Source organism: Saimiri boliviensis, chromosome 14 (assembly GCF_048565385.1).
Source record: "Saimiri boliviensis isolate mSaiBol1 chromosome 14, mSaiBol1.pri, whole genome shotgun sequence".
NCBI lineage: Eukaryota > Metazoa > Chordata > Mammalia > Primates > Cebidae > Saimiri > Saimiri boliviensis.
The window spans coordinates 21,805,958-21,818,753 of record NC_133462.1 but is presented as its reverse complement, the minus strand read 5'-3'; the positions used below and the strand labels follow the sequence as shown (position 1 = coordinate 21,818,753).

Genomic DNA, 12,796 nt, shown 5'->3' with positions numbered 1-12,796 from the left:
AGGGTTTCTGGAACAAACAGATGAGGTAAAGGTAGAGGGGCTGGAGGGAGGAGGTGGCAAAGGCAGGAGGGGAAGAGGAGGAGAAGAAAAGGTTGGGGGGAGGATTGTTCCCAAGCCCAGCTCTGGGTTCTGCCTGTTCCCGAACGCCAACCTTTGCTGCACTGCTCCCAGCGGGTGCCAACTCAGAATGCCTGTTTAAGTCACTCCACAAAACTCAGCTTCTCAATCTGTTTTATATTTGCAAGGGCCAGATCCACATTCCTTTTTTAAAAGTCAAGCTTCTGAGACAGTCGTTTATATTCACAGTGATTCTCCTTTCAAAAAGTTTTTTGCATGAGGTATGGGGAGTCATGGATCTTAGGGACTCTGCCAGGAAAGGCTCAGGGTCACACAAAGACCCCGTGATGGTATCTGTGTTGTAGAGGAAGAGGCCAAGGGACTCCCAGATATTCCAGGGCAGAGGTATCTTCAAATGGATGGGATGCATGGCTGGAGCCTGCAGTCCATCCACTGAAAAGTCACTTTCTGAAGTGACCTGTGGACAAAGGATGCTCCTTCCTGAGAAGGACAGCTGGTTACAGATGCTTCAGATATTTGTGTGCATGGAGACTGGACTTTGCAAAACCCACACTTTGGAATATTCTGGACAGTTAAAAAGCATCAAGTGGCTGGACACGGTGGCTCACACCTGTAATCCCAGCACTTTGGGAGGCCAAGGGGGGCGGATCACCTGAGGTTGGGAGTTTGAGACCAGCGTGACCAACATGGAAACCCTGTCTCTACTAAAAATATAAAATTAGCCAGGCGTGGTGGTGCACACCTGTAATCCCAGCTACTCCAGAGGCTGAGGCAGGATAATTGCTTCAGCCCAGGAGGCGGAGGTTGCGGTGAGCCAGGATTGTGCCACTGTACTCCAGCCTGGACAAGAGCAAAACTCCATCGCCAAAAAAATAAAAAATAAAAAATAAAGCATCAGGTGACTCACACCTATAATCCCAGCACTTTGGTAGGCTGAGGCAGGATTCAAGATGAGCCTGGGCAACATAGCAAGACTCTGTCTCTACAAAAAAAAAAAAAAAAAAAAAAAACCACTTAAAAATTATCTGGGCCTGGTGGCTCGTGCCTGTAGTCCCAGCTACTCAGGGGGCTGAGGTGGGAGAATCACCTGAGCCCAGGAAGTCAAGGCTGCAGTGAGCTGTGATGGTACCACTGCTTCCAGCTGGGGGGACAGAGTGAGACCTTGTCCCCCCAAAATGTTTAAAAAGCATGAGGGGCCAAGTGGGGTGGCTCACGCCTGTATTCCCAGCACTCTGGGAAGCAGAGACAGGCAGATCACTTGAGGCCAGGAGTTCGAGACCAACCTGGCCAACATAGTGAAACCCCGTCACTACGAAAAATACAAAAATTAGCAGGGCATCATGGCAGGCACCTGTAATCCCAGCTACATGGGAGGCTGAGGCAGGAGAATCACTTGAACTCAGGAGGTGAAGGTTGCAGTGAGCCGAGATCCTGCCCCTGCATTCCAGCCTGGGGAAGAGTGAGATACCATCTCGAAAAATTAATCAAAATAAAAAGCATGAGGTTGGTTCATGTACACTTCTGGGAAAGATGTCTAAACAGCGTTAAGTGGGGAAAAAAAGCAAACCGTAGCACAATATGGACATATATAAACCATGTATGGCTAAAACACACCACAAAGCCACACTGTAGGTGAAAGTACATATCTTGAAAGTACATATCTAGACGTCTGAACGGAATTATGTCAATTATCATAGTTCAGAGTGGATGGGATTGGGATGGTTTTCAAAGGAGTCTTCCTTTCCACCGTATTCTTTGGAGGTTTTTTCCTGTGAGAATGCATACCTGTGTATTTGTGTGATTTAAAGAGATATATGGATTTAGAATTGGGAACTTAAATGGTTTACCCTGAGCTTCTGGGATTTTCATTATTTATTTCTTTGAAGGATTGTGTTAAGTGGCTTACCCAAAAAGTTCACTGGACATCTCAAAAGGTTATTTGACAGATAATTTAAAAAAAAAAATTATACTGCTATTTTTATGCATGTACTTAAATATCTCAAATTGTTTTCTAAAATTGGTTGGGAATATATTTGCTTTTTTCCACCTTTATCTTGCCCCCTCCCTGCCCAGCCTCCGGTAACCACCAATCGTGTCTCTGTCTTCATGACAGAGATCCAGTTTTTTGGTTCTCACATAGGAGTGAGAACATACGATATTTATCTTTCTGTGCTTGGCTTATTTCACTGGACATAATGGTCTCCAGTTTCATCCATGTTGCTGCAAATATCAAGATTTCATTCTTTTTAATGGCTGAATACTATTCCATTGTGTATGTGAACCGCATTTCCTTTATCCATTTATCCACTGATGGGCACTTAGGTTGATTTCACATCTTGGCTATTGTGACTAGTGCCGCAATAAACGTGGGAGCGCAGATAGCTTGTGATACGCTGGTTTCCTTTCTTTTGGATATATACCCGGGAGTGGATCATATGGTAGCTCTATTTTTAGTTTTTTTGTGGAATCTCCATACTGTTCTTCATAGTGGCTATACTAATTTACATCCCCACCAACAGCGTACAAGAATTCCCCTTTCTCCGTATCCTTACTAGCATCTGTTATGCCAGACAGACTATTTATAAGGGAATTATATTTGTAGTTTAGACCAGAGGTCAGCAGACTTTTTCGTAAATGACCACAGAGTAAATATTCTAGGCTTCATGGACCAAAAGGTGTCTGCGGAAATCACTCAATTGCCATCGTAAAGTGAAAGCGCCCACAGATGATTCAGAACGGGCATGGCTGTGTTCCAATAAAACTTTATTTCCAGGAACAGGTGGCTGGCAGGTTTGGTCCATGGGCTACAGTTTGCCCAACACTGTTTTGATGGATTAAGTCACAAACGAGTATGGAAATGGAGGAAGATGGCAAATGAAATGTGTTCGGTGTTTAATCAGGACTAGCATGTTGAAAGGATTGAGTCTCTGCAAAACTGGAAAAAAAAAAAAAAAAAAAAAAAAAGAAAAGAAAAAAACTTTTCTCAAATACAAACATGTAGCCTCTTCCCACTGGACCAGGGTGAGGCTGGGGCTGCAGAGCCCGGGAGCTGCATCCCCCGAGAACACTTCCTCTGTGAGTCCTGTTGGCTTGGGAGTACAGGGTACGGGCAGGCCTTCTGCAAGCCTGAGCTTGCCCGTGGTTTATACTCAGTAGGCATCTGGGAAAGTGATCAGGGCCCCAGTGGCCCACCCAGCCCTGGGCAGGCAGCAGACAGGGTCAGATGGATGGACAAATGACAAAATCATGTTCTTAGTTTGGGAGGGAACAAGCGGTGTCCCTGCAGCTGGAGGCAGAAAGTCAGGCCTCTGGCTCCGGGACAGGGTGTTGGAAACGGCTGTGCCCTGCACAGCTTTCTCATGGACCCCATCTGCGCAAGTGCCGTGGGGGCTGAGAGAGAAGCAATGTTGGCGGCACAACAGGAAGGGCCCATTAGGACCCGTCAGTGTAGCCCATGCTCATTAGTCACGTGGCTGGAGACGAAGCACTTGTATCTGGAACTGAGTCCTTCATGCCCCACGGGACTGGGAAAGTCAGGGTACCCTTAGGGAGGATGCATTTTCTCCTCCCCTCCATGCCTGTGGAAGCCCTCCAGGCTGTGTGAGCACATGTGTGTGTGCGTGTGTACACGTGTGTGGACCCTGCAAATAGGTGTGGCAGAGAAACAGTCACTAGCAGACTAGGACTCTGTTGTCTCCTCCTCCCAGCCTCATGGCAACAATTCTGTCTGCCTGGTATTTCCAGAGTCAGGTTGAGGGGAAAAAAGAAGGAAGTTCACACGGGTCCAGGAAGAGGGGATGGGGTGACGTGGAGACGGGCAGAGTTCAACCACAGAGAAGAGAAGGACTGGAAGGTGGGAGGGTCTGGGAAAGTGGCCCACGGAGCCCAGAGGCTGGGCATCAGGGAAGGGGATGCGAGGGGAGATTAGAGAGTAGGAGGACAGGAAATTTCTGCCTTGGAAATTTCAAGGCAGAGGTGGAGACACCTGGCATGACCAGTGGAACCCCTGTTGTATCTTAGATTTGAAGACAGACGCTTAATTAGAGAGTGGTTGTTTTGAGATAGTCTTGCTTTGTCACCCAGGCTGGAGTGCACTGGCACAATATCAGCTCACTGTAGCCTCCATCTCCCGGGTTCAGACAATTATCCCATATTAGCCTCCCGTATAGCTTGGAAAACAGCTGTGTATCACCAGGCCTGGCTATATTTTGTATTTTTGGTAGAGATGGGTTTCATTACATTGCCCAGGCTGGTCTTGAACTCCTGGCCTTAATTTACCCGCCCATCTCAGCCTCCCAAAGCGCTGGGATTACAGTTAGGTGGTATTTTTCTGAAAGGGACCCCAGGGATGCCAAAGCCAGCCTCGGGGCCAGCCCGTGTGATCACAGGTGTGTGTGTGCATAAGAGTGCTCATGAGAAGGCACCTAGGTTTGCACATAGTGAGGCTGCAGCCAGCATTGCCCTACCTTGAAGAACTGGGTTTACAGATGGAAGCTGAAGGGCACATGCATCCCCTTTGCATATGTCCTGGCCAACAGTGGTCAGCCACAAGTGGATGTTGCCCAGAGACCCTTTGCTTGGGTCTAGGTCTGGCTGTGGGAAGAGAAGTGGGAGAAATAACGTAGGAGAAAACCTTCATGCAGCCCCAAACGGAATTTCCTCCCCTGCTTGAAGTCAGATCCAATTCACACCCGCGCGCAGCCCGATGGCTGGCGCTGGCTCTGTTTGGTAACATCGCAGCAAACGGCCACCTTGTCTCTATTTTGGTTCTTGCTTTGCCGCTTCGCTCCGCACCTTTCAAGAAGTGTTCCTTCCTTCTGGAAGGCTGGGGCGGCAAAGCTCCCCCAGCTCCCTCCCATTTTGGTAAATTAAGGAACAAACGGTGCCAAATTGTTCTTGTCTCTTTTGCCAGATGATTCGTAACCAGCTTGTTTTCTTTTCCTCCATTGAGCGAATGCATTAAAACTAAAATTAAATCATTACCCGCAGCACAGACAACGTTCCCCCTCATAATTACATCCTCTTAATAGGCATCTGAGAGCCCAGCTCATTTTAATGCTTGCTAGAAAACGTCTCAGACACATTTATTTATTTATTTATAGTGTAAAGGTCAACAAGAATATCTTACCTTAATTTGACAAGTGCGCAAGAAATAATGCAAGACTCGTTTATGTTCAGGTAATGCACAAAGAAATCTATAAATCAAGCTGAGGGAATATTAGATGATGCCATATCGGAACCATCTGCCTTCATTCTCAGAACAATCGATACCACAGAGAAAGCGCCGAAGACGTAGTGATTTATGCTCTTGTGTCGGGGGAAAAATATTGGCCGTTTTTAGAGTCACTTCATATCCTAAAACAACAGGGCCTGAGGAAAAGAATGAGAGTGGGCCTAACCCCGAATGAATGCATCAGATAGCACGTCTGACACTCGGTGTTTGATCCTCTCTGCTGGAGAAAGGATGATCCCAGGGTCTTTTCATCCCTATGACTCTGCCCCTTCTGCTATTGTATTTGAGAGGCTGCCAGGAATGTTGAGATGGTGTGGAAGGGGAATTAACTAAATTGCATCTATGTGATTGTTGCCAGGAGGTGGAGGCCATGGCACGGAAAACCTAAGACCCTGGGTTTTCCATGCCATGCACACTGCATAACACCCTGCCCTCCTTGGGAGAGCCTTCACTTGCCTTCATCATGGATTTGGGAGAATGTACAACCTCCAGCATATTGGAGGATGTTAGGCTTGTCCAAGATGTGTCAAATGGGAAGAGGTGCCTGGGCTTTGTGAGGGGGAAAAGATAGCCTCTGAGCAGTTAGGGTTTGGAAAAATAGGGGAATCATCTTGCCACCTACCCCAGAAGTGGTCATGGGGAGCAGCAATTCTCCAGGGAGGAGAGGGGAGGGGAGGAAGAACAGATCAGGTGACTGTCTAGCAAATGTATGAGAATCTGGGGAGGGAGATTTGTAAGACTTGAATATTGAATAATTGGAGAGGCTTTTTTGTGGGGGCTTCAAAATATAAAATTACACACACACACACACACACACACACACACGCCCCTATATACACACACGCATATATTTGTTGTTGTTGTTGAGATGGCGTTTCGCTCTTGTTACCCAGGCCAGAGTGCCATAGTGCGATCTCGGCTCACCATAACCTCCGCCTCCCAGGTTCAAGCAATTCTCCTGCCTCAGCCTCCTGAGTAGCTGAGACTACAGGCACATGCCACCATGCCTGGCTAATTTTTTTGTATTTTTAGTAGAGATTAGGTTTTACTGTGTTAGCCAGGATGGTCTCAATCTCCTGACCTCGTGATCCGCCTGCCTCGGCCTCCCAAAGGGTTGGGATTACAGGTGTGAGCCACCACGCCTGACCAAAATATAAAGTTATATTTTTGTAATCAAATTATAGAAATTAAGGCCTTTCATCTTTTTCCTGGTGGGTAGAGCTCTGCAGAATTTTGAAGGAGAGAGATGTGGAGATTCTGAGATTTTGCTCCATGACACTTGTGTTAGGACGTTACGGACTGTCATGCGTGTATGTTGCTGTTTATACCGTGGTTCCCATCGCAAATCAAAAACAAGCATTTTTTGTTTGAATGTGAGGATATGCTTAGAGGAAGAAAGTTTGGTGTTTGTATTTATAAGAGATTAGCACAAAAATGGTACTGTGAGCCTCGGGAAACCTGTTTGTATTGCATCTTTAGTTTTATCCTTTCCAAGAGTTGAAGTTGGAGAGAAATCAATGGGCCCCACTAAGTAGAATCATTCCCATCAGCCACAGGCACCAGTGCACCATGCTCATGACCTTTTGTGCTAAACAAACCTACAGACACACAGATGCATTCTTGCTTCTTAGAGCCCAGGTGTGGATGGATACCTGACCTGCCCCGGAGAGTTTTGGGTGCTGACCACAGAGTTCACATTGTTACAGAGTTCACATTGCCATCCGCAAACCAAGCATGAGCATTAGAACTCTCTTTTTTGTTTTCTTTGCCGTTCCTGTTTGGGGGTGGCTGACGATGATACTGGCAGCTCATCTCAAAGATGGATTTATGTCTGTTGCAAAGATAGCGGCGTGCACCTTCGTGGAGGTGCTGGCAAATTCCAGGCGGTGATGCCAAACCACTCTCGTGCCTTAAATAATGTTGGACTGAGATCATGTGAAATTTATTCTAAAACCTGTGGTTTTTATTTCTTCCTGCAAAGCTCCATTCTCTGCTTCACATGAGAGAAATTAGCAATGAAACACCTCGTCAGGATCCAAAACGCCTGCCGCCCATCTGTGCAAAACCCTGGCTTTCCTCGGGGAGACAAATTCTCACCTTCTTGGAGAACTTCCATGAAACCTACAGTGAGGGCAGCCAGACCTTGACTTGGCAAAGAAACCGTGAAGGCAGCCTGGAGTGCCAAACTATGAACTTAGGGTGGCAGGCTTTGAGTTTTGCAAGAGCCCAAATCTATTGTTTGACTATTAGTTGTGATGAATGGACAATGAAGGGAACCAACATAGAATGCATGAGGCATGGCCAAAGATACTATCATTGAGGAAAGACTGATTTCTTAAGTCTTGGTAACTAACTATACAATTGATTATGTCTTTGAACTGGAGTCAAATTTCCTCTAAGTGGGCTGATTTGGAAAATAATATTAAACTTCCATTAGGGGGTTCCAGAAATGCTGAATTCAAGACAAGGATTATGTGCATTTCTGTGTGTGTGACTATGAGGGGAAACCTTACAGATATTTGTGGAATATACTCCATTTCCTGCCAAGTGTCAGCTTCTAGTATTTCACCAAGTTTTTTTTAGAAAACTTCAACCTTGTTAGCAAAGTAATTAAGCAGAAAGAAAACAAAAAAAAAACAAAACCCACAAAAACGAAAACGAAACCCCACTGCATTGAATGCCTTGCTGTTTTCCTGATTCTGTGAAGTCAAATATTGGTGAATTCACATTGCACACTGGCTGCTTCTGAACTGAATTGAAATTGTCAAAGATGCTGGGCAAGTCTATGGGCCGAAGGTTACCATACTTTTAATCATCTGAGAAAAGACCAACTGCACCAAACTTTTAAAATTGATGGTTTTGAATGGTGTTTGGCATACTCAGCAGACATGATTGAAGCAGGTTTGCAGACACAGAGTGTAAACATAAAATACCAACCCCGTCACTTGTCCTGACACATGCCAGCAGTGGTAGCCCAGGGCCAGTGCTGGCTGCAGAGACATGGTGCCAAGGTTGGCAGCTTACTTTCCTTTCTTGATGAAGTGCTTACAGGCCAGTTTCTGGAAGCCCTTTCCAGGAGCGTCACATTTTTCTGTGAGTCTGCCTACAGCCTGAGCTTCCAAGACATTTCCTGGAGACCTCTGTTAGAAGCTTCTGTTCCTATTACATACATGCATTCAGCCTTTGCCAACTGCAAGTTCATGGGATTGTCTGAGGGAGAGCACTTCAGGGGGCTCTGTTCATCTCCCCCAAAGTAGTCACTGATATGAGCGACATTCCCCATATGCCAGGTCCTGCTCCTTTATTGCCCATTTTGTCCTCATAATAACCTTGCAAGGTAGCCACAAGAGATTATTACTCCCATTTTGCAGATGAGGAACTGAGGCATGAAGAGGTTAAGTAGCTTACATGGCTGGTAAGTGGCAGAGCCAGAGTCTGGACCCAGGCATCCTGGCAGCTCCAGCCTCCTCCACCCAGTCATCATATGTGTTCCGTCGTTCCGTTTCCGTTTCACTCACATATACAGAGCAGCTAGGTTTCCGGAGCTTCTGGATATGACAACGAGCAGGGGGTGCCCAGCTTGCCGAAGAGTGAATTACGTTTTTTTCCAAGAGCCAAAATAGCCACCTCAGAAAAGCTTATGGCCGGCAAGCATGATAGCAACACACATTGGTATCACAGCATCAAAGTAAAAACTATGTAATTTTCAACAGCCAAATAAAGCTCTCTTTGAAAAGGACCAGTTTTCACACGGGAATGCTGGACAGAGTTCCACGTCCTGGCCCGAGATTTCTCACTGACTCTGTTGGTGCTGTCTCTTCCCAAGCGCCCTGTTTCTGCCTGGCCTTTTCCTCCAAGGCCAAGAAGGGTCCTGTCTCTGCTTCTCATTCAGAGTCAAAGCCAAAATCACTGGAGTGGCCCACATCACTGCCCCCATTACTTCTCTGACTGTATCTTCTTTTGTGCTTCTTCATGTCTCTCTCCAGACACACTGGGTATCAAGAGTGCTGTCACCCCAGGGCCTTTGCACAGCCCACTCCCTCTGTAACCAGTAGTTCACATGTTACCTTCTCAGTCAGTATTCCTCCCACATACTCACCTTTGGCCTCAAGCCCTCCCAGTTCTCCTCCCCCTACTCTGTTTTTCTTCTGTCCTTAGCATTTCTCACCCTCTAAGATTTATATATAATCTGTCTCTCTCCGAGTTGGAGCAGAATTCTATGAGAGCAAGATCTTTGTTTTGTTCATGGGTGGATCCCAATTGCCTAGAATAGTGCCAGGCATGTAGTAGGTGCTCATTAAATAATCACCACGTGTGTGATTTACCTCCAGAGGGGAGAAAGGGTGCAAAGGGAACTCTGAGTATTGTTAATTGTTTTATTATTTAAGCTTCAGTGACGAATGTGCTGGTTCTTCTTTATATTATTTACCTCTGTGTGTGTGTGGGGGGGGGGGTGTGTATTCTGTATATCTGAAATGTTTTATATTGAATTAAAAAATTAAACAGGGTCAAAAACTAAAAGCAATGTATGGTTTATGTAAGTGGTGGGATCCTCTTCACCACTGAAAGTATTTATTTTGAGGGGCTGGGTGGGTAGAGTCTCTGTTGCCTAGGCAGGAGTGCAGTGGCATGATCTCAGCTCACAGCAACCTCTGCCTCCTGGGTTCAAGTAATCCTCCTGCTTCAGTCTTCCCAGGAGCTGGGATTACAGGTGCCCACTACCCCATGGGGCTAATTTTTATATTTTTTGTAGAGATGGGGTTTCACCATGTTGGCCAGGCTAGTCTCAGTTGAACTCCTGACCTCAAAGTGATCCACTTGCCTCTGCCTGCGAAAGTGCTGGGATTACAGACGTGTGCCACTGCACCTGGGCCCCATCACAAGTATTTCTTCATCTTTGTATACCGTCTCATGTCAGCAATGGAAAGTGCAAGTTCTTAAGCAGATGTGTTTGCAATGAGGAAGATGCAGTGAAACAGGAAGAGAAGCTGGGCTGGGGCTCTGACTGGCCGGGCAGTCGGGGCCCGCACTGACCGGAGGAGCTGCCTGTCAAAGCAAGAGTGTTGGGGAACAATGAGGTAGAGAGTCAGCCGGGATGAGACGGCCCTGGGCCAGCTTCTGAGAGCAGGACGCTTGTTAGGGATATCTGACCACCTTGGCAGGGGAGCCTGCATCCCTCTGTTTGACAGAGGCGAGGGAGAAAGAGAAGTGACATTTTCTAAGCCACCAGGAAGGAAGAGGCCTGAGTGGGGAAGGGCTGAGTTCAGAGATCAGAATGAAGACATCACGTGAAGTGACGAACCCAAGCAGGATGCGCCCAGCTCCAACACTCCCTGTGACCCCATGAGATCCCCCAAATCCTCAGAAGGGGAGCCACTTCCTGGATTTGCAGTTACCTCCAGTTTATGTATATAACCAGAAGGAGTAGGCGTCCAGGCCATGCAGAACTGGCCCAGCCCAGGGCCATGTGGTCCGCGGGCGAGGTGAGCTGGCTAATGTCTGGGTGCTGTGGCTGGGAGGACACAGCTGGTCCCCGCACACCTGAGCAGCTTCCCGGACATCGATCAATGCCTCTGGTGAGCATGACTCCTTCTGAGGAGTTCCATTGATCAGGCCAGATGGAAAACTAGTAGCTGTGATTGGGACGAGTGAATATTCATTTGGAAATGTCAGTGAGTAACTGGAGATGATGCTTGCAGTGGCTTGTCTGGCAGGATCGATTCCAGACATGAGGTGAACCGGACGCTGGCGGGGACAGAAGGCGAAAGCCAGGGATCCTGGGTGGGTTGGGGGCCAGAGAATGTATAGAACAGTGAGGTCAGACACAGTTCCCTGCCTCCCCACCCCCACCCCCACCCCCACTTTTAAGGTGCTCCTGACTGAGGCTTTTATCTTCCAATGGGACATTCCCTGCACCGGGCCTGGGGACATCTGTGTGCGTGGAAGAGACTGAAGGGCCTCAAGACATGCACTTGCTGAGAGAGTGAATGGGTCTGCTGAACCTGCCTTCCTCCTGGGCGTGCCAGGAGGAGGGCCTTGCAAGAGTGTCGAGCTGGAGGGGTCTCAGCTCTAGCTCAGACCCTTCTCCCATCCTTTTTTTTTTTTTTTTTTGAGACAGTCTCCCTCTGCTGCCCAGGCTGGAGTACAGTGACATGATCTTGGCTCACTGCAACCTCCACCTCCCAGGTTCAAGCAATTCTCCTGCCTCAGCCTCCCGAGTAGCTGGGGTTACAGGTACACGCCACCATGCCAGGCTAATTTTTGTATTTGTAGTAGATGTGGGGTTTTGCCACGTTGGCCAGGCTGGTCTTAGACTCCTGACCTCACGTGATCTGTCCATCTCGGCCTCCCAAAGTGCTGGGATTACAGGAGTGAGCCACTGCACCTGGCCCCTTCTCCCCACTTCTGTCAGTCGGTCCCAGCTGTGCCCAAGTCAGGGCTGGGGCCAAGGGAGGCTGGGAGGTTTGATCAGGGTCTCCTTGCACTAGGATGGAGGGATGGAGGGATTCAGCCCCTTCACCCCAGGAGCTCTGGCCCTGGCTAGAGGCCTGCTGGACAGAGGCGGGAAGTCATCACTGCTGGCCTGGGATGCCAGGAGCCCTGTCAGCTTATTGCCAGGTGCACTGTTGCCTAGGTGTGGCCCGCCACTTCTCCCAGCCCCAATTAGCCATCTGCAGGAGCTGCCCTCAGCATGGAGGAGGGGCTGGGTCCCGCTTCTCTGTGCAGACTGCTCAGCTAATGAGGGGGTCTGTGAAATTTTTAATTACGGCTCCCATGCCTGGCTTAATTATTTGCATATGGCTTTTACAAGTGGGAAGAGGACGATTGCATGCAGCGTAGCACTTCTCCTCAGCTTCACGTTTGACTTTAATTAAAGGCAGAACCTGAGGTCTTTCCATCACTAATGATCGTGGAAAATTAGCTTCCAATTCCCAAGGGGTCTCCAGAGTGATGCACCCTGAGGCGGAGAGCGGGTGGAGAGGGGATGGAGCAGGGAGAGGAGCGGCAGGCACAGATGGCAGATGGTCCTGCTGGGCTGCCACTCCGCAGCCTCCCCAATGCTAGGCCACCCTCCCACCGCCTTCCCTCCAGGCTGCGTGGACAAGGGAGCCTTGCTTTCCTCTGCCAGGGAGCAGACCTGACTTTAGGCAGCAGCTCGGAGGAAGCCCTGATGAGGTGAAGGTTGCCACAGTCATTCTCCTGGTGGCCAGGAGCTGGGTGTGTCCTGGCTGCAGCTGGACTCCTTCCAGCTGGTGGCCACAGGCAGAGGAGTGGGAGGTTCTGAAATGAGTATACGTATGTGCACATATGTCTATAGCATGTGCTCACCCAGGCACACAGATACACAGGATAGAGCCATAGAGTCACATCTGCATGCTCACACGTGCATGTGCACACATGTCCCCTCAGGAGCAAAGGAGTGAATGTGTAGTGGGCACTGTGGCCACCCCTGGGTCTCCATCCCTCTTGTCTCCTACTCACTGA

General features: G+C 48.3%; 1 protein-coding gene across 1 annotated transcript in view; it reads left to right on the top strand.

Moving 5' to 3' along the window:
* CHST8 (carbohydrate sulfotransferase 8) overlaps positions 1 to 12,796 on the top strand; it is a 142,141-nt gene that overhangs the window by 38,580 nt on the left and 90,765 nt on the right. The gene's annotated exons all lie outside the window — the stretch shown is intronic.